Here is a 21,275-nt window from a genome sequence, read left to right as displayed (position 1 = left end):
AATTCTCTACATTTCCTAGCTCCTCATTAGCTTTAGCTGTTGTAGATTTAGATGTTTACTTTTCTTTAGAAGCTAAACCAGAAAAAAAAGTGCAAATAAACCAAATATCGAGTGATTAAACTCTGTTAAAACAATGTTAAGGTTTGCAGAGCAACTTCATTTTAATATCAGACTAATAGAACCTAAGTAAATGCACAATTTGTGGAGGGGAAAATAATTGGCTCCTTGAAAGCTTTCATTAGGGTTAGGGATAAGGCCAGTTGGTGAAATAATGGTTTTGAGATTGTGAACAAGAAAAAAAAAGCAATTATGATCATTCTTGCTTGCAACAAATCACTGAATAACCTGAGAAAACTTTGGTGTCAGAAAGATAAGTGTTTTGTTAAAGCTAAACTTAATTCTGTTGGATTATAGAATTATATTTACATTTTCCAAGTACAGAAAATGGGAACATTGTCCATTTTAAGGATCAGAAAGCCCTGTCTATTTGCTGTGTGCCTTTGCTGTTGAAATAATTGGAGAGACCCTGTTCCTTGGCACAAATGTGCAAAATGGATGGCTGGGGCCAAATTGCAGGGAGAGGGGTGAAATGGAATTGGACCTTTGCCAAACAGAGCCTGAGATGAAGGTCTGAGATGAAGATGAAGGTCATTTTAAAATGTAATCCAAAATATCATGGAGAAAACCACCAACACCAAACCTCCAAGTAGAAATTATGAATGTTTTATACTGCACTAGGTATTTACAGCAGTAGGATTAAAATTAATAACTATGATTTTAATGAATGCAGCAAGTTAAGGCCTTAAGGCTGATTGTTAACCTTTTCATTTATTTAAGCCAAGAATGTTTTGCCTGAGTTCTGCGAGACGCTGGAGCTTGGTCTGTCTGCACTGTGCCAGCTGCTTGCCAATTCCTACATCATCTGTCATGTCAGCCTTTTCTTTCACCAGCAGGATTCTGTAATGGGTGGAAAAAGCACAACGTCAACCGAATGGGAAAGCAATGCCTGTGTTGCACCCAGCTGTGCCTATCTTCCTGAAGTGCAGACAGATCATTTATTCTGTTTCTAACCATTGTGTAGGAATGCTCTCATTTTCTCTTCACATGTTGCCTCGTAAAACATGAAACAAGTCAGATTGATGGCTGCTAACATAACTCACTGATGAAGAAGAATAAATAAGGAATAGAAAAGGTAAACAGTGTACCACACAAACAAGGAAACGGACACTCTGACATAGAAGTTGGAAAGTTAGGTCTTTAAAAGCTGGTATTCTGCATGTAGAAAACAAAACTTAGGATACACTTGGTGGCTAACCTATGACCAAGTGTGATTTTTCAGTGTTGAGAACCTGCAGAGTCAAATGGCAAGTTGGTGGAGAAAGTAAATAAGGTTTTATTTGAACAAAACGAAGAACAAGGCAGAGCTAAAGCAAACAGAGTCTCACATGAGAAAACACCACTGGCAATGCAGACACAAAGACTTAGCTGAGAATAAACAGAGAAACTCGTGAGGATATACTCAGCATGTATGCTAAGGGAGGATAATGACAGATGCACTCTGCACGTGGTATGATCAAACTTAACTAGAAAACACAAATGAAGTAGGCTCTGATAACAAAAACTAATATGGTTATAAAACCGGAGGAACCAGAAATAAATTAAATTGTTACAGCACCAGAACTGTGTCAATTTTGAGCATAGGTCCGTGTACAGAAAATTTTACTTCTCTTGACATTCTCTTCTGCTTAAGACATTTTAAAAAATGCAGATAAAAGTCTTCAGCTTATCCAAATTAAAAAGCGAATTATTTCCCTTGATGCAGTTTATTTCTTCCTGTTTATCGAAGAAGGAAACGGCAGCTTGTTTTCGTAACCTTGTGCATAACTTTTCTGTTTCTATTCACCACAAAACTGCAAATTGGAATTACAAAAATAAATTTTTTGTAATGTATTTTTACATTACAAAATTTAAAAATACATTTTTACAACTCATGTTTTTTTCTCTAAAAAACGTGAGTTTTTTTATAAAGAAAAAAACATGTTTTTCTATAAAAATATTTTGCACTATGAGGTGTTTTTTTTGTTGTTGCTGTTGTATCAAAATGTGATCAACAGCTGGATGTTACTACTGGTGGAAATGACGAAGACGACGACAGGAAGTGGTTGGATTATGCTTGTGCTTAGTTAAATGCCTCAATTGTGAATGTTTTTTCAACATTAGAGGAATATTTTGCGCATATTTGTAATGGAGCCGCAGCTAGTATCAAGCTAATTTTGATTTCCTGTTAAAACAGGCTCACAAGGATTTCTCTAACATGACAAAACTTTCTGTGGTATGAGCATTTAAACTGAAGATTATTTAAAATATAGATAAACGTACTTACACTTCCAAACAACAGAATCAAAGCAAGTGCAGTAAGAATCCAAAGAAATTACATGATCTCATGTTGTGTTATGCAAATGCTCTGTCTGCGCTGATGAACATTGATCCAGTATTGCTAGATCAATTCTGCAATTTAAGCAGAAGGTGCTTAAATTGACTTCCTAGATAATTCAGCTTTTAGTTATTTGACAACTTGTTTGGACTAACAGACTCTTTATTGACCAACTTCTCAGATTTGTATGTAATTATTACATTTAAAAAACAACAAAATTACTCAGTAACATCACAGAAAAAAAATAGCTGACAAAAATATTGACCTGGCAACCTAGCTCTCGTTGCTATCCTTTGCCTTAGCGCTCAGGTGGTTTCTATTACTTCCACCACCACTGACGGCCATGCCGTTCGAGTCAGTCTGACGACCTGACATGGAAAGAACACCTCGAGGTCACCACTTCCACCTGAACTGGACGTCAGTTTGAAGCAAGGAGACACATTTGTCACAAGAATCAGTGATGTCCTTCTGTTTTTGTGTTTTCTCACTTCTGAGGGCACGGGTTGGTCTTTGCACAATCTGTCATTTAGTTGCTAAGAAACTAAAATCAAAAGAACATTCTCTGCAGTTCAGTATGTGACACCGTCCTTGCACATAGAAAACGATGTCTGGAGTTTGGAGGTTGTATCGACCTGAGATAGGTAGGCCGATGCCGAAGTTTAGAGCGTATAAATATGAAAATTATGTGCATATGTCTGAGGAACAAAGGGATATCCTCCTCAGTTATTTTCAGCTTTTTGACAAGACTGTCTTAAAATTTCATTAGGCTGCAATAAGTAATCACTTGGCCTGTCTTTTGTGAGGGAAGAGAGATTAAATCCTATTCTGGCATTTATTTTGTCTGTGCTGGCCATCTCCAGGCCAGGACCAACAGCTTGCTGTACTTGGCAACGGCTGCGCATACATTTTCTACATCAGAGGGAAGTGTGAAGAAGTGTCGGTATAACAGGTTTATGCTCTCATCTCTGGTAAAGTGTCTTTCTTCCCATTTCTGTGGCGGTTCAAGAAGTGCTCAGGTCGATTTGGAGTGACCAGCAAAAGGTCAAATAAGCTCTTGAGACTAATGAATAATAATAATACATGAATAAACCCAAATAGTGTCACAAAACCTTAAAAAATAATGTGAAGCCAGTTAAACAAAAAATGTTTAGATGTGAAGTAAAAGGAGGCTGAGTATATTGATTTAAATGAAGGTTTATCAATTGGTTAATTGGTTGAAAGTACGACTTTTGGTGTTCCAGTTTTTTTATTCACACATTTCCTTTAGCGTTTTTAAATCCTGAATGTTTCCGGATAATTTGGCAACAAAAACATACAGAAACAGATTGCCAGGCAGAGTATAACGTCCATATCTGTGAAATGTGAAAGTAAATAGATTGGTGCCAGTTTAGACACACCTTAAGATTATTATCTTCTTCCATGCTAGATTCAGCCTTTGTTAGCATCCACCATAGCATCTGTAGTGACAAATGGCAGATGGCATTCTGGCGTTTCATATCTCCTCCCCTTAATTTCTTAGAGATGGTGACGCTTTAAACCAAATTACTTGCTAATGCTAGCTCTTCTTTTAGCAACAAAGAACCCTTACTCTCTTTTTGTGTTGAAACCACTGTATTAAATATATGTCAGAATGGGAATAACAGAAACCAAGGTTCACTACATGCTAAAGAAGCTTAAAAATGTGAGTGAAAAACTAATGAGAAACAAATCAGTGCTGTTGATTGTTTCTAAAAATATCCACATGAATCATCAAGGAGTCCAATCATCTAAACGTTCATTAATTTGATCATTACAGCAGCAATAGTTCTCATGTTGTTAAAAAGAAACCTGTCAGGCGCCTTACACGCAGAGTCTCAGCTTTAAATGTGAGCTTTTCATGAAACCAAATTCAATTTAAGTCCCACAGTGAGATCTGGTTGATCTTTTAATTAGGGATACTCCACTGGTTGAAATAATTACTGAAAGCAGCTGCACTGACCGAGAGAGTTGGCACGCATCAAACACCGGCTCCTGGTGATTGATTAATCCTTGTCTTATTATGTAAGTACAGTCATAATTTGTCTCGCAGCTGGATTCAAACTTTCTGCTTATCTCATGCTGCTTTCTAAATCATATTGTAGCTTCATAATGAATTTTCACTCTTTATTGGAGAATGGCAGAAGGAAAGAAAAGAATGATGATGGAATGCTGCAGCAAAAGGATCTTTTCTTGTATGCAAATTGCACGTTAACGCCCGTTTCAAAAGTCAGAATTATGCATTTTAAACTTATGAAATGAGAGGGAACTTTATATCAAAACGCAGCCTTAATAATTAACTTGTGGCATTTGGTTTCCCGCCAGTGCTTCAAACAAAAACCAGCTGTGGGGTTGTTAAAATTGGCAAATAGTATCATTCCAAGGGATAAATCCAAACTTTCTGTTAAATACACATAGGTTTGTTTAGCCAATGTGAAGCATAGAAAGGCAATAAACAAGTAGAGAAAGGAGCAGGAATACACCCCAGGTCTACATCTGAAATGTAATTTCACCAAGCCAAAGTACAAAAAACCCATAACAGCGTTTCAGAGCGCAGATCGACACCAATGACCGTGTGGGAATCAAATTAAAGAGGCTAAAGAAATCAGCTGTAGCACTTTTTTGAGCTGGCGCCACGGGTGATGTCTTCCAAACTGGGAGAAGTGGACATGCTGACATCCTCCTCGCTTCCCTTTGCCTTCTGATTTACTCCCGGCTCCGTTGCCAGGACTCTTGGAGCATCTTGGAGATGAGGAGGAGGGGAGAGATCATCTTTCATCTGTGTTGACACGTCATTATGAAAATGGAGTCCTCTCTGGCCACGCCACATGGCTTAGCGTCCTCTTGCTGCTGGCTTCGTTCACCGACCCCAATGCGAGCCAACAGGGCTGTCAGAGGATACTCCCTTGGCTTCGGAAAGGCAGAGATTATGTGCATAACAACGAAGTGACAGATAACAGTGGAGAAAGAAAGAAAGCAGGCCTGTACTGTACAAATCAAGCTTGCACTTCACAATTACTTGCTATTTTGCGTTCATCTAAAAGGTGTCAAACTGAAGGCCTGGGGTCCAAATTTCAAAGGGACAATAAAGATTATTTTTTAAGTTAAATCAAAGTGATTTCAACAGATTTCTCCACACTTTTTCGCACTAATTCATAACTGAGTTTATTGCAAACTTTCTCCAAAAATGGGTCTAAAACATCAAGTTTAAGCGATGCTCACTCCAACCTGCAGGTGGCAGTGTTTCTTACTTCTACTACACTGCTTTCTCAGACTTACATGATGTCAGGTTATAGCCTGGGATCGACGTGGAGAGTGACAGAAAGTCACATTTACCATCATACATAAGCAAAAATATCGCAAGATTTTTTGCAAGCATTTCTATAGCAACACTACAAAGAAAAAAAAAATAGTGGCTTGGATCACAAAAACATTTGCGAAATAATGGAAAAGATTTTCACATTTTAACAGTTTCTCATATCAATGCATTCGGCCACAACCTGCCCTTTATCGCCCAAAATGAAAATAAGTTTGACACCCTTGATCTGAATCAATATATTAATGCCAAAATTTGGATGTTTCAAGGAGTTTGAATACTTTTGAACGGCGCTACACTTTCAGGGCTGCACTTAATGAGCTCAGAGGCTGAAAAAAGGCTGCTCTGTTTCCAAAAGATGTTTTCTTCATTGCAAATAAGCCCCTTTGGTTAAAATTGGTTACTCTTCTCCCGGAGAGTACGTGCCCCTCGGAGTGACATCAAAGCAACAGGATTAGGTGTTCATTACGGGGAAAGGAGCTCTGCTCTCAACACATCTGAGATCTCTGGGGCTTCACATCCAGACAGAGATGAAAACAGATTTTTGAACTTTCCACGACAAGTGATTTTGGGTTCAGTGTTGTTTGAAAAATGATACCGCATGTTTTTGTAGGATTGAGAGTTAAAGGGCACTGAATAAATCAGTCCCACCAGGAATGCTTAACACGTCCACAATGTAGAAACACGATTAATGGAAGTTTGCAAACTGTAAACTTGCTGCAAAATCTATCTAGTTGATAAACTGTTACGTCAGACCAAAATTAGATATTTCAAGTTCTCTATGGAAAGTCTCTGTAATTATTTTTCCTCTAGAAAGAAGAACTGATGATTCTGGTAAACATGGCCGTTGGTCCAAGTCCTAAATCAGCACCATACTTTTTTTTTTTTAAACATATCATGTCATTTTTGATCTTGTAGTACTTTTGGTTGGCTGCCCTCTCATGGGAAAGTTCAACATTTCTTCATATCGGGGCATGATATGTTGCGCTTTCAGATCTTATAATCAGATCAGACCTTTCTCTCTAGTCTGTTTGATTCAAGCCAAATTGGATGAGTCTCCATTGGCAACGTGTACCATTAGGTGTCCAGTTTATCCCAAATCTCTTGGTATATTTGGTTGTTGCGGGTTTCCCCATTCAGTTGACGCTGCATTTTCTCTTCCGCAAGTATCGCTGTCGTTCATTCAGTGAGGTAAATCCATGGGACAATCGACGACTATAGTCTGCTACCAATAAATTTCCTCAGCCTGGTTCCAAGAAATCGGGACAAACCACGCAGGATGTGCAAATGGAGACGAATTTGTCCAGGGCTGATTGGAACAAACTCCTGATTTGGCTTTAGCCTACTTCATGTTGTCAGACAGGTTCTAGTCAAAAAGATTTCTTTATTCTACAGATCTGACAGTAATTACTTTATCCGTTTTAATTAAAATAATCATTAAAACCTCATTTGTGTGCTAAATCAGGATCAATCTGATTTTCAGATCTGTGTCTTGAGTTCAAATATTGAATTGTGGCAAAAACAGAAGAAATCTGTAAGAGGGCAAATACATATTCACAGATCTGCATATTCTATTTAAGTTATCTGAAATCTAATCTAGCCAAGTTGTATTTCCTGTGATACAGTAAGTTCCAGTATAAATCACAAACTGACTCAGATGTTTTGGCTGGAATCATTATTTATGTCTTAACTGGAATTAAGGTGAATAAAATATCACTCGTATGGCATCTGTAGAATCTTAGTGACAAGTTATTTATTTTGACTGACGTCTTTCTTTTTTGAAAACAAGGCGATGACATTTCAAGTCAGCATTTTTACCCGATTTCCTGTAAACGCGAATATGCTACTCAGTCTAATCGAGTTAGAGATTATGCCTCTTTTTCCTCAGAGTGAAATACAAATCATAATTTAACTCCAGTGGGATAAACATCAGTCAGTCACGGAGCTGAAAGAGAAGACTTGACTTGAGCTGCATGCCAGTCATCCTGATTGGCAGCTGGCTCGGAGGACTGACAGTGAGGAGGAGTAGCAGGAGCCAAAGGTTGAACGCTGGCTCCGTTCTCAGCACCTGGCACCTCCATTGAAGGAATCACAGGACTCCCACTGGCTTAACGGTTCCTTTATACCACCAATAAAACAATCAAAGCTATAGTTTAGACAAAAATGAGGTGCTTATTATTTTACAAAAACATTTCTGGAGAGACTTTTAAACCTCTGAATATAATATACAAACCAGCCGAGATAGAAGTTCAGTATGGACTCTACTTGGAATTTTTCACAGTTAAGGTTGTTGGAATCTTAATCTATAATGTCTTTTTTGGGTATTTCATGCGATATACCATCACAAACTAGTGCATAATTACTTCGATAATAGACTGATGAGGAGTCAGGCAGGAGATAGGCAGTAGTAGTATCTATTTTTTTTCTCTCTTTCTACCAAAAACTGGATGATAAAAGTCTTCAGTTTGCTGGTTTGGTCTCAACTAGCCCTTTTTTTTGAAGGGCAATATTGCTTTCAAAGACTTCAAAATTCATTTTATTTGTTGTTTTCTTTATTTATTTTGGATATTTAAAATGTCTTCCAGTTCCAGTGTTAAATGTTCATTGGAATTTAAAGTTTACTGATCTTTGAGAATGTGATCTTGCCACTATTATTTCACCATTACCATTATATTACTTAAAAATGGTCTCAAAACAACAATATTATCATTTATCGCAATAACTTCTGGAACAATTTAACTTGTTATCCTGACAGGCTTAGGTGGTAGCATGTTGATAAATGAGAAAAGACTACCGGCTTAAATCCAACATGCCGATATCTTAAAAAATGGCTGATAACAAACAGACATTCTCGTCTAATCTGAGTGAGTTTGAACAATTTTGCAAAGAAGAACAGGTCAAAGTCTCTAAATGTGCAAAGCCAGGAGATGAACCCTGTAAAATGGAAAATCATGTACAATCCTCTTTCATTTATGCACTGATTTGTTTGTGAATTTGATGAAATCCCTATAATTACACAAAATATAAAAATAAGTATATGCTGCTTTAGCATGCCGCTTCCTACCAACTTGTTTCAATAATGACCGACAGAACCAACAAGGAGAGTTAATTAAGAGTACAGTCACCAATGAGGCGACCTGCAGATAATCACAGGCTGTAATTCACCAACTACACACACAGCTTGAGACTTACTGCAATAAGCAGCAACACACAGGTATTTAGCTCACGTTTAAAAACAGGCCATCAATTGACATGATATTCAATCTTTATGGATCAAAACACAAAGTAGAAAAGGGTCATTATAGTCTGATTTTACCCTTTAACTTTAAAGACCTGTGCATATTTTAAAATCACAAATATACAACTAGGTTATTACAACTTCATATTTACTTTTTAATTTTACAATTATTAGTTTTCTCTTGTCCATGGGAAACATTTTCTCTTCTTGTTTGAAGCTTAAATGCTGCATATTTACCTCAGAAAGTGTTACAAAGCATCAATGAATTAGGTACTATTATGATTTAACTTTTCTTAACTCCATCTGTTTTCTAACAACAAGCTAACCCATTTTACAGATTTCTTTGGAAGTGAAGTAAAGAGGCTTCACCGGCGGAGGTATTTTTTTGCTCTCTTATGTAAATTGTGACCCCTGAACCGGGCTTTTCCTCGCCTGTCCAAGTTGCCAAAACCAAACAAGCAGCACAGTCTCTTTAAATCTGATGAGCAATAAGCTTTCACTTTTCAAAACGCTGCTGTTGCACATATGTCTCCAGAGAGGTAAAGGTCAGAGTAATACTAAGTAAAAATGTCACGATTAATAGATGTAGATGAATTATGTTTTGACAACTTAAAAAAGGCAATCTATCCCCGAGAGGGGGAGACATTAATCAGCCATAACAAGAAGAAAAAACAATAATTACTTGTTCATCTTGGATCCAAAATCTATTTTGGTTTTATCTCTGCTTCTCTACAGAGATCAAAGTCTAAATCTGGCCAAATGGGAACATTACAAAGATGCAAAATAACGAGGGGTGTAGAAGTGCTAAATAAACTAAATCTTTTTGTTTTCGGCACAGAAATAATCTCATGAGGAATCATCTAGGTAAAAATAACATAATATCCACAACTAAGGAGCTTTATGCAGTAAAATATATAAAAAATGACCAAACTAAGCGCTTAAAGAAGTAATTTGCAAACAAGAAATAGCTGGAGGCACCATTTATGACATTTCAATTTGAATTGAGACATTTTTTTCATTTTCCTTTTGCAGTTTATGCTGTGCAGCAATTCAGTGTTCATTTAATTAAAATCCTCCTCAAAATATTCTGTATTATGATACAATACACAAGTGATAAGTTTGGTCACATTCTCATTTAGTCATCACACAAAGCCACCTTTTTTGAAAAATAGAAAGCTATTTACTGAAAAATGTTATGCCTTTTTGCATGTTTTTTCTTGAACTTTAAAGTTTCTTTTCATTCTTTCTCTTTTTCAAATTTAGGAAAAACTTTTGGGTGTCATTTTTTTGCAGCAACAAGTTACCATTTCTTACTATTGCAAATCTTTTCCCAGGTAATTTTATCAAGAATAATGTCCTCACTATCTCTCTCTCTTCATGGCTTCTAACCTAAAGTCCCTATTTTCATCCACGTCTCACTAAAACATCCTTCTGGCTTTAGAAATCCATAAATTTACGACTTACTGCTGCAGAAATACACGCGTGGAGCTTTGTACTTGCATTCAAAGTCCATTTATAGAAATCAGTCAGGTTTTTTTTCCCTGACACTCCAGCTAACCGTGAAATTCTGAGCTTTCAGGGCAAATGAATGATATTAACTGAGAGAAAACGCCCTTGCTTGAAAGTTTTTCAAGCCTCTATCAGCGCTGTCTGGTTCTGTCTGCCGTATCTGAAGCCAGAACAGAAATATTTCATTATTTTTCTATTACTGGACGTTTTTCTTTCTAATTAAACTCTACTTATCATGTAAATTTGCCCTTGTTTTTTTTGTTTTCCCTGCACAGCCAAAATGCATGCGTTATTTTCTGTTTTTCCTCGGAATAAAGTTAACCTTTTCATTCGGTTATTCACAGGCGGCTTTGGAAAGCTCCCCAACAGCTGAATGATGAGATAATCTCATTCCTTTTTCTGCCTTTAAACACTGATTTATTCATGAGGGCTTCTCAGAAAAGAGGAATACTTCAAATGACGCTAAAAGACAGCGGTTTTCTGGGCTCGCATAGCTGCAGCCCTGCCAATAGCTTCTCCCTCAAGGTGGAAAGAAAGTCATTTACAGATTCTTGTGAAATAGATTCCCTGAACCTAAATAAATTTGATTAACTGACATCCTGCTGCTTTTTCCCCCCCTTTTTTTTGACTTCTTTAACACTGAAATCATTGGAAAATCTCTCCAAACCAAACAAACGGTGAACAGAATATCTTCAAGAAGAGTTGAAGGAGACTCTGTACACAAAATTTACAGGAGGAGTTTAGAACAAAAGAAAGACTTCAGGTTTAATACTGACCTGTTTCTGAGTTTGTCAGAAACAGGACAGATCTTTTAACTGTTCCTTAAATTTGTAACAAAGCAAAATAAGGAAAAAGACTAATTTTAATAGATTATGACATCATTTGATTTATGAATATTAAAATAACTTCTGATACGCTCTAAGTGTGTATTTTGACACTTTCATAGACCAAAAGCTGCTGTCATGCAACCAGACCAAAGTTAAGTCCTTGTAAAGCAACAATTTTATATGAAATATATTCAGGAAAGTACAACAAAAACTTCCTGCTTTAAATATTTAGCTGTTTCAAAATTTAGACCATTAATTTTATCTTCCCCCCATTGAATTTGTAATTCGATTCTTGGTCTTTATTTCCTGTTGGGTAGAATATTGTGATCCTTTAAGAGTGGATATAGATCTGTGTTTCTGCAGAAGGTACATAATTAAATTGTTGGCTTTTATCAGGAAAAATGAGGAATCATATAAAACCAATGCTGGCTGCAGTCCACCGACTTCCTGTTCATCATAGGATTGATTTTAAGATTTTTTCAGTTTTTTAAGATAATTTATCGTTTGGTTTATACCATTAATCTGACAGTGAGAAGTAGATGCTCTGGGATGTTCCAGGAGATCTGGTGACAGCGAACATAACGTTTTTTTCTGAGCTTTGGACTATAAAAAATCTAAGACACTAGAGGAAGATCTAGAATCGCTGGCATTTAGTTTGATCTGTACCAACAACCCATGTTGACAAAATCAGTTTGGCAAACCTAAACTGGATCTCAAGTGGGTATAAAACAAAAAATCTGTAAAGTCACATCTTTTCATCCTACATCAAACTTGAAAACCAAATCGTTTGACCATTATGGAGCCAACAGGAAGTCCAGTGGTTTGTTTTTCTGCTAATTACTATGCTAACAGCGATAGCATGAATGCCATTATGTAGCTATATCTTCCATTCTTTGCTTGCAAATTTGCTGTCTTTGTTATTTACTTTTATTTAAATTACAGAACAGTTTGTCTGTTGGATGGAAAACAAACTTAGACTGTTACCAGCTTGATCATTTCTTCTCCTGTGTGAAACGCATACTGAAAACTTAAAGAAATTTGTGTAAAAATCAACTAAATCATTGCAAAATTTTGTCCATAAATTACTGACATGTTCCATTCGCAGTAGATGTTGGAAGATAATTGGTGGAGAACAACCTCATATTTCCATTTCCTGCATTAATAATCATTGTTTTTTTGTTAATAAAACACCCAAAGAAAACATGATGATGGAATAATAACGTGAAATTACATAAACATTGATTTATGGATTTGTTTTAAGATGATTGGTTGTTGCTCTTCGTGGACTAATTAAGTCAGAAAGCTCAGGAAAGTAACCTTTTGAAAGAATTGCACCTTGAACTTTCATTTCAAATGAATGTGCAAACACAATATTGTTTATTCCCATCCAGACTGGAGTTTGGTTCTTGTCTCTTTTTTCCTCAGCAAACACTTGACACCGGTCTGAGTGCGTCAACAATTCCCTGATTACAATCAGAATTTGTGTATGTTTCTTTTCCAAAGTGCGTGCACCCTTTCATTTCCTATCGCGACAGATGATCAGCTCACTCTCTTCGTACAAATAAGCACAGATTTTCAATGTGAATTTGTATTTATAGACTCTAAAAAATGTTATGAAGTCAATTTATTAAAAGTTACTTTGGAGTCATTTCATTGCCTTTTTTTTTACCTCTATTTATTGGAATGGTTTTTCTTCCGCGCCTCTGGGGTTTGCCAGGCTTTGGGTGTAATTGGCCTTGGGTGAGAGCCAATTGTTCAGCTGTTGAATTATACGAGCCTCAATAAGTACATCTCAACCAAAAGTTATTATCCTCACCTCCAACTCGTGCTTAAAAATCAATGGCAGAAAATGAGAACGACTGACGGCTTGCTTGCTTTTCTCTAATGCTAACATAATTTCAGTGAATGACCGGCCTGGATCCAGGCTGTTGAATGCAACAGCAAATAACTTACTGTATATTGAGTCAGTACTTTCACTGACTCAATTCGTGTATAAAAGCATTAACGTATTCTTTTCCTGTCATTACTAATCCATATTGGCATTGGAGAGATTATACTAGGAAGGAAATCAAAGACAAGCAGAAGTCCTGCACTGCAGAAAGTGAGAGTTATAAAGAAAAATGTTCCTCTGAGATAAGTCCCTTGTAGCTGAACTATCCAGCTCACTGTTTATGAATAATTCACACAGAGGCAACCAGTATAAAGGAAGCTGCAGAAGAATTGCACAGACGGATATTTGCAGAGCTACTGGTGCAGCTAGAAAGAACCAGCTCAACAAGCGATTCTTTTCAGACTCAAAGCAGAAGAAAAAAAATGTTTTTTTAGATTTGTGGACTTCCACAAGTTATTGGGTACAATTTCCAGATGTCTGGTGGTGTTTCGTTCATCTGTTTAAACAATTATATGAAAGTATAAACACCAGGAGAAAGCCCAGCTGTCATAAAGGTCTAAAAAGAATGAAAAGATGTGTTGGTGCAAAAAGTTCATATCGACCCCAAAAACAACTTCTGAAAATGCTGGTGGAAGCTGGCAGCAGAATGTCAATCAAACAAGTTATGGCCGGAAGTGCCGTTCCATGAGGAAGAAGATATTACTCTGAAAACAACATAAGAAGACAGATTACGGTTTTAAATTGCATTTAGGGACAAAGACCTTAACTTCTGGAGTAAGGTTGCATAATATATCACATCTATGGCAATAATAGTGACACAAAGGAACATGCAATCATTATTATCTAATATACTCCAAATGTTACTCCAAAATGCTAATCGGATGTCGTCATTGCAATTTTTACCAACAGTGTCGCCGTCATAAGATTTTCTAATAGTTTAGAAACATGAAACTAGATGGAAAATGGACTGAACCAGTCACATGATCAGTCAAAGTGCACACGTTCTTACAGAGAGGGTTAAGTACCTTCAGCAAGAGGTTATAAACATGTGATAGGAGAACCACTTTACCCAGAACTATAACACCAACCATTAAGACTCAAGGTTTCCCTCTGAAAACTTGCTAGGCCGGTGTTTGGTTGCTACGGCAGTCGTTCATCCAGCGGCCCGTCATGTTTTTGAGTTAAAAAATGTTTGAAGTTGACAGGAAATGTGAAAATATCACTTGATAAGTATGTGTTATATACCTGAACACCAACTAAAAAGTCATAAAAAATGCAAACATTTAAAAAACCTTAAATAAATAAGCAATGCTATGACTGGTGGGGCACAAGTTAAGCTTGGTGGCCCATCAGGCTTATAATACAACACTGTGGGAATTCGCAAATTATTCAATTGTAGCAATGTCTCAAGACATAAGCCAAGAAATTAAACCACAAAATAAATCTTGGGAAAACGATAACGCTAAGTATAAAACCAAATTACAAAATGGTTTAAGGACAGCTGATGTGATGTTTGGATCTCAGTCACATAAAAATAAAAAAAAAATCACAGATTCTCAGTTTAAAAGCAAACTGCCGTGGAAACCTTATGGTGGAACACCCAAAAAAACTCAAAACCAATTCTCAGACGACTAAATCAACATAACTTATTCATATTTCTTAAAAATTGCAAATCAAATAGATGAAGAGGGAGCCAACACAACCTCCACACTGACAGTAATCCTCTGGGAATTAATCCCAGCCTACATTTATTACTAATTTAAATCGGTGAGTAGGCCGGCACCAAAGGACAATGCCACTATAACCGATGGGATAATTCACTGTATTCTCATTTTTTCTAAATTAGTTGCTCCAAGTCAGAGGTTTGGAGCAACTTACCAAAGATGGAAAGAAGGGAAAAGGGAAAACGAGACAGCTACTGCAGAGATGTGGAGGTAATCACTGCTGCAGTGGCTATTTCCTAAGGTGACACTGCAATCAAGCTCAGAAAAACACTCAGCAATTAAACTGCACAACATTTCACATTACCAATATATATATAGATCCAATGCCAACAAGGAAATTAAATGCCTTGAATTGGACATATGTAACATTTCCAACCATGTATTTCCACTGATATGTAGGAAAATGGTATAGAAAATCTTTATTCATGGGTACTGCAGTTTTCATTTATTTTTGTATGTGTCAAACTGTGTCACCTTTCTGACTTCCTGCAAAGGGCAAACAGTTAAAACGGTGAATGTTTCAAGACAGAACCATCAAACGTCGTCCTGGCATGTTGCAAAGTGAACAAAAACATATTTTTGGAAGCGTATTTCAGCACAGAAAGTGAAATTCAGTGGCAGAGGCAGCAAAGCATAAAAACACATTGTGTCAAAAAAAAAAAATCCTAGAATAACCACTAAAGTAGCAGCAAAGCAATCAACAAATTGCTTTTGAAACATTTTGTTGAAAGCTCAGTAAGGAAACTCAGAAAATCAGAAAATAAACTTTAAATAAACTTCAACTCTCTATTATTATTTGCCTGATCCTTACAGTGAAGCATAAAGTCTGTTTTTATAAACTCTGACTTGTTCATAAAACCAACTATCAATTTCTGTAACATTATTATTTTCTGAGCAAATGCACAGAATATATATATTTTTAAATGTACAGCACCTTGCAAAATGTTCACCGATATTAACTTTTTTCCTTTTTATTGGATTTTTTGTAACAGACCAACAAAAAAAAGAAAAATGACCAATGTTTTCAAAATTAAATGTTACTCAGCCCCTTTTACTGTGACACCCCTAAATAAAAGCCAAATGCCTTCAGAAAATGATGGGAAAGTTTTAACATTTCTTCTTCCACAAACAGATTGCAAGTTTACTGTGTCTTAAAATCTTTATTTATTTCTTTTTTAATCTGTGAGTCAAAATTTGCAAAACTAAACAAAAAATAAGTAATTACAAGACAGGTAATCTGTAACTGAAGACAGAAGTACTACAAAATAATTTAGTGACTTCAGAGGATTTTTCTAATTTAGGGTTTAAGAGAAAAAGATCTGCAAGACCTCAAATTATTTATTTTCCCCTTAACAATTATGAACAACTTTTTGTTGGTCTGTTGACTCTCAAACCAAAACAAAACAAGCTTTAAATGTAGTAAATATGGAAAAGTACAACAACGTATTAGGGTCATTGTTGATTAAAAAAAATGGAGAACTCATACATTTTCAGATTAATCTCAGAAAATTTCAAGGAAAAAAAACAAGTTTCTGAGTTTAAGAAGTCAAAAATTAGCAAGGAAAATAACTGAAGTTTTTCTGAAAAAAAGAGTTTATTTTCAACATTTGGAAAAAACAATGTTCTAGAACATTTCTGAGATCAAATTTCTGTTGTTGTTTTTTCAAACAAATATTTGACTTTTCAAACTCAGAAATTTCAAATTGGTTTTTCTAGAAAATTGCTGAGGTTTTCCATGAAATTATTTACTTTTCCAGCCCAGATATTTCCAAGTTTTCTTCTAGAAAATTTCAGTTTTTTTGCAGTACATTTACTTCTTCTTTTTCTATCTACAATCACGCTGATGCAATGTTCTAGGAAAGTGAGACTTTAATTTGGAAAAGCGCAAAATCAAAATCACATTAAAGTTTGTCATAATGTGACAAAAAATGCTGAAGAGGTGTGAACACTGCAACTAACTGTGTATCAGTGAATGTAAAAAAGCAGTTTTGGACAGAAAAAGCTCCTTTTCCTGGTTCTACACCTCCTGTAATTAACATCAGCATAACAAACATGAGGATAATTGTCTTGCTTGCCTCAAGGCCCAGTGAGGAGCAAAACAATGCTGCAACATTTTGCTGCTTTGTATTTCTGTCAGGCGCAAACAGAGCTAAAGCGGCTTTGGTTGTGGAGTAAAAACCCAACCGCATGTTAGGTTTTTCTATAATAAGACACGGAAATGATGGAAGGATCCCATTGTGTGGCCAGGAAATTAAAAGCTAAAGCACCATTTAGAAGTTCAGTCAGATAGATGTATGGTATATCTGCACCACATTTTGCTGGATCAAATAAAGAAAATATTAATTTTGCACAAGATTTCTTTCGTTCAGCGGGAGTTTATAGAAAAATACGTATATTCCAGCTGTGCAAAGGTCTTCCAGTCTAGGGAAGAAAGACCCCATGAGAAGGGAAATGTCAGGTTAGTTGAAATGTGGTTCAGAGAAAAAGAGAGTGGGAAAAAAAAACACGAGCGAGTGGGAGTAGAGTTAGTGCTGCTGTGGCAGACTGGATGAAATGGCAAAGGAACAAGCGGGGATGTTGGAGTCAAACCTGCAGCTGGAGTCGTTTCCGGCTGTTTGGTGCTCAGAAAGCTGTCTGAACGCAGTCAAGAGGAACCAGGTTTTTCTGTTCATATGACCTTTTGTTAGTCTCAAGTATAAATATATTTTATTTGCTGTCTCCGCTTTGAATTGAGAGTTATAACGCTGCTGTAGATACGTTACATGGAGACATACTGCCCCCTATGGACATACCGTACAACAATGTTTTCATTCACTAAAATATATTTTAGACAGCTTTTACGCACCTCATGGTTACCAAAGATCATAATTAATTGGCTTAGGAGCATTTTGGTATAAGATTACATTTGGGGGTAATGTTAACGAAACAAGTGAATCGGGGATTCGAGATGGCGACTTCAAATTATTGAGTTTCTTATCAATGAGCCACTTTTTACCTGGTTAGGTAATGCTATAATTGTTTGAACAGGTGAACGTGGCATATACATGCCACTTGAATCCCTCAAATGGATTATTGCGACAAAATTCAAGTGATAAAAATCTTTTTACAGCAAATATATCACATTAGTACTTAAATTAAAAGTATACCACGTGGAAATAATATTAATGGAAAAGTCCCAACTTGAAAAAGCGCAGCTGCTTCTTTACAAATGCAATATTAACCGTATTTAACGATCGATGAGAAGATCTAGCTAAAACTGAGGCGATCCTGCCCCCTGCTGGTCAATGATCAAAACTGTATATTTTCATAGCAATGTACAAATAAAGGAATACATTTATTATTATTATTATACATTAACAATTCTTGTCTGTGTCTGGTGAATATTTGATAAAAAAAAAAAAAAGTTTGGTTGTTTATTAAAGTTTTATATCGAAAGAAACTGATTTTATTACTCAGTACTTTAGTAGACATTCTACCAAATATATTTTACTGTTATTTGAGTGATGTTTTGGACGACTACTTTTTACCTGTATTTGAGTGAAAATATGTCGAAGTAACGCTACTCTTAGTTGAGAAATGTTTGGGGGGTACTCTACCGTCCTCTGTTTAAAGAACAGGTGACTCAATATGTTCGTTAACTTTACCATGTCTATGTAAAAATGACCAGTTAAATTAATGAAGTGTTTACACATAAAGACAACAAAGAAAATACATTTCCCAGAAAAACACCAGCAACATGCTAATGTCGTCTTGAAAAATAGCCAGTAATAAGAAACACATACCGGTTATGTTGCCAGTCGGCTGGTCTGTCTCGGTTTTGTGGCTCATTCTCCTCCATTTGTGTCCAAACAGCAGCATTATTATCCTTTCAATGGCTCCCGGTGTGCCTCCGAATAAAATCCTTGATGCTCCCTGCCGCCATAACTTTTAAGTAAGACGCCACTAAGCTGCCATAGCAACAACTGAGCTGTCTTCCGGTCGAATGCTGCCATCCTTCTCGCTGTTAGCTTATATTTTGTTCGTCATTTCTTTAAATACAGGGCACTAACTATTTAGTTAGTGGCAAAAATCTTTTTATTTGATTAAAAAAATACAAATATTTTATTTTTTTCCCCTTTTTCTGTTTTCCGGCAAAAACTTTTCTTTTGACCGTTGGTCCTGGCACCCTGCTGTGCCAGTCCATTGTCGCTGTCTCCCAAGTGCGGATTTCAGCTCTGGTGATATTTTACCAGTTGAACTGTCTCCAGTGGCCATCAGCTTATCTGAGCTGCATTCAGCCGTAAAGTTTGTTTTTATTCAAACTTCAGCAGTTTTCTAGTTGTTCTGCTGAGGTAGTGACATCAATTTGTGACATCAATTTGATGCGTGATGCACAAAAAGCTGCACTCTTGAATCCTACCCTCATAACCATTGCAGAACCTGGAGAACAAGCAGAAGGATTGTATCCTAGAAACTGAAAACGATTTGTGCAGACAGAAAGGATCAAAGACGAGTCAGAGCAGCAAGACTTTGTCTTCTGATTCCGAGGAAGAAAAAGCACAACAGATATTAGCAAGAGAGAGACAGAAGCTCCAGGACATCTTGGAAGAAGTCGGCAGGATGACCTGTGAGACTCATTCGCTAATTAAAGCAAATGGGGAGTTAAAAATTGAAGTTTTAAACCTAGAACAATCAGTATTTGAAAAAGACAAGCTTGTTCGGGAGAAAGATAAAGAATTTAAAAAGCTGGTTGACATAAACATAACTTTAGAAGAGGATAACGCCACGCTGGAGCAGATAAATACTGCCATTGAGAAGAAAAACACTGACTATGACAAGGAAATGAAGCAGAAATTCAGGGCTCTGGAGGAGGAGAACATCAACCTGACGCTGAAAACCAACACTCTAGAGGAGAAAAACACTGCCCTTGAGGAGAAAAACTCTGTCTTCGAGCAGGTAAACTACCCCTTGAAGAGTGAAAACATAATGTAGAGGAAAACTCCGACCTGAGGCAGGAAAGCAAGGCTGTGGAAGAGAAAAACACCGCCTTAAAGGACAAAAACACCGCCCTGGAGGAGAAAAACACCACCCTAGAGGAGAAAAACACCGCCCTGGAGGAGAAAAACACCGCCCTAGAGGACAAAAACACCGCCCTAGAGGAGAAAAACACCACCCTAGAGGAGAAAAACACCGCCCTAGAGGAGAAAAACACCGCCCTGGGGGAGGAAAACACCGCCCTAGAGGAGAAAAACACCGCCCTGGNAAAACACCGCCCTAGAGGAGAAAAACACCGCCCTGGGGGAGGAAAACACCGCCCTAGAGGAGAAAAACACCGCCCTGGGGGAGGAAAACACTGCCCTAGAGGAGAAAATCACAAACCTGGAGCAGAAAAACACTGCCCTGAAGGAGAAAAACTCTGTCTACGAGCAGGTAAACTTCATCTTGGAGGGGGAAAACAAAGTTTATGCTGAGAAAGTCTCCAACTTGAGGCAGGAAAGGAAGGTTCTGTATAAGAAAATTACTGTCTTGGAGAAAGAAAACACCACGCTGAAGGAGGAAAACACCTCCCTGGAGCAGGAAAACACTGTCTTCGAGCAGGTCAACTACCTCTTGGAGAAGGAAAACACCAACTTGGAGCTTGATATGGAACAGCTGAACAAAACGCTGAGGGAATTAGTGGAACAGCAAAACCAGCAGCCGTCTGATCAGGAAACCCACAAAGAGCCAGTTGGTTTCAGACCAGCAACAGAAGAAGAAACTTCCATTCAGACGTGTGATTGGAGGCTGCTGCAATACACTTCTGAAAATGTATCAAACAGGCACCCTAAGGTATTGGGTTGAAAGATGGTTCTTCTAAATAAAGAAGTGAACCTCCAGGGCTTCATAGCGAGTCCTGTCTGTCTACTCTCCTACCACTAGGGCTTTGTAGCGAGTCCTGTTGGTCTTCGGGCTGACCTCTAGGGTTCATAGCGAGTCCTGTTGGTCTCCGGGCTGACTTCTAGGGTTCTTAGCAAGTCCTGTTGGTCTCCGGGCTGACCTCTAGGGTTCATAGCGAGTCCTGTTGGTCTCCGGGCTGACCTCTAGGGTTCATAGCAAGTCCTGTTGGTCTCCCGGCCTGCTTCCGTGGCTTTGTAGCAAGACCTGTTGGTCTCCGGGCTGACTTCTAGGGTTCTTAGCAAGTCCTGTTGGTCTCCGGGCTGACTTCTAGGGTTCTTAGCGAGTCCTGTTGGTCTCCCGGCCTGCTTCCATGGCTTTGTAGCGAGTCCTGCTGGTTTCCGGGCTGACCTCTAGGGTTCATAGCGAGTCCTGTTGGTCTCCGGGTTGACCTCTAGGGTTCATAGC

General features: G+C 37.4%; 1 long non-coding RNA gene across 1 annotated transcript; it reads right to left on the bottom strand.

The window, feature by feature from the left end:
* Positions 1 to 794: 794 nt before the first annotated feature.
* Positions 795 to 18,941, bottom strand: LOC103476494 (uncharacterized). Its single transcript, XR_535482.2, has 2 exons — positions 18,737 to 18,941; positions 795 to 957 (listed from the first exon to the last, which is right to left on the bottom strand). It is a non-coding gene; the product is annotated as an uncharacterized LOC103476494 (long non-coding RNA).
* Between the last annotated feature and the right edge of the window lie 2,334 nt (positions 18,942 to 21,275).

The sequence above is a fragment of the Poecilia reticulata genome, linkage group LG2 (genome assembly GCF_000633615.1).
Source record: "Poecilia reticulata strain Guanapo linkage group LG2, Guppy_female_1.0+MT, whole genome shotgun sequence".
Lineage (NCBI taxonomy): Eukaryota > Metazoa > Chordata > Actinopteri > Cyprinodontiformes > Poeciliidae > Poecilia > Poecilia reticulata.
Note: the sequence above shows the minus strand (reverse complement) of the source record. Positions and strands in the feature narration are given on the sequence as shown.